The sequence below is a fragment of the Benincasa hispida genome, chromosome 12, assembly GCF_009727055.1.
Source record: "Benincasa hispida cultivar B227 chromosome 12, ASM972705v1, whole genome shotgun sequence".
Taxonomy (NCBI): Eukaryota; Viridiplantae; Streptophyta; class Magnoliopsida; order Cucurbitales; family Cucurbitaceae; genus Benincasa; species Benincasa hispida.
The window spans coordinates 11602275-11604101 of record NC_052360.1 but is presented as its reverse complement, the minus strand read 5'-3'; positions in this window follow the sequence as shown (position 1 = coordinate 11604101).

The window sequence follows — 1827 nt, the reverse complement described above, 5'->3', positions numbered from 1 at the left end:
TTTTTTTTTATCTTTTTATGTTTTTCACCGCATCTTTATAATCAATTACTATGAATTTAATTCCAACTGCCAATTTTTCTTTTCTTTTTCTTTAAACTTGTCCCTTGCAAATCTGTATTGATTTCTTAATATTCTTCTTGGTTTGGTTACGTTCCACAAATGACCTCAATGATGATACTTGTGCTACCAACGCAATGATTAGTGTGACTAGTTTTAGTACATACCTTTAGGACTTTACCTGAGGAAAAATTTCTTGAAATTAGTATGCTTGCAAACTTTATCTCACACCTCTTTTCGATATCTTTCTGAAGCCATCACATAATCCAATTTTTAGCAATGATGACCTTGATGCCCTCTAAATTTGGGTGTGGGAGAGGTTTGAGCTAAATGCGTTCAAAATAGATTTATTTTTTTAATCTCTTTGTTATTATTGTTTAAAAAAAGGAGGCGTTGAGATCAAAACCTAATCGTAATTGAATGCCCGCATGACACCTATGGGGACAAGCCAAAACGAAGATGAGAATCGTGCTCAATGCATAAAATAATTTATCGTAATTCCGCTGCCCATGTTAAAAATTTTCAAAGGTGTAAGTTAAGTCTGAAAGGCTCGCCTTGCTCATAGTTGATTGTCCGTATGAATCCCATGGGGGCAAGCCAAAACGAAGGTGAGATGCTAGGATTAGTGCATTCTCAAAGCAAAATAAATGCATTAAGGAGAATCTTTTTATTAAATTTTAAACCAAAAGCCCATTCTTGAAAACGGAATATAAGATGGCTTTGGAAATAAGTAAGGGATTTGAAAAATAAGTTTGCCACATCTAAAGGTTGGAAATATTTCCATAGGTAAAAGAATAAAACTAAGGAAAGCATTGGTCTAACAAATCTAGAATAGGAGGCAATTTGAGATGTCTAGGCAATGCGTCAAAACTATCAAGATATATAAGGACTCTAAATATGTTATGAGGGAAAGTATTGTTTTAAATTTGGAGGTGTGATAACTTGTAGAAATACAAGTTATTTTACCTCTTTTATCTAAAACAATTAGAAAAAATCTTGAAAAATGCGACAACTTGATAAGAAAATCATGAAATTAATTATATCATGCGATCACATGTATACAAAATCTCACAATCCACCAAAGATATAAAAATTGTGCTTTTTGAATGTAGAAAATCTATTTATGCGACCACAAGATATCACCACAAAGAAATTCATGTATTGGTGAATATTTCTCTCAATCCTATTTTATTTATTAAGAATCTACATCTCTTCACTTAGCCTGTTTTACTTACGATTGTGACCCTCATCACATCCATCATTATTTACCTGCATTAGCCATATAATAGGTATATCAACTCATTGCATATTTAACAAAAATTCACATCAAGATCGAAAACAATCATTGTCATCGCATCAATAGAATACAATCCTTGAGTTCGACTCTGGACTTACCAGGATTCTAGTTAGATTTATACTTGGATCTAATTTAGATAAAACAATGTGTTTATAAGGTATCATATAGCATTCATTACATCGCATATTAAAATGCATAAGAGATTTATAGAAGTCTATTTGTATCTATCAGTATTTTTTTACTATTTTTATAAATAATCTGACATTTATTCCATATATGAAAATTTCTCAATTCTAAAAATAAAACACATTTTACCATTTTCTGAAAAAAAAACATTTTTATTTCTTTTCTATATTATTTTCCCTCCTTTCTTTCTTCTTCTTCTGCCCCTTCCTCATTTTCCTTCTTAAAGTTCTTTTGTTTCAGAAAAGAAGAAAAAAAAAAAAGAAAAAAAAAAGAAAAAAAAAGAAAAA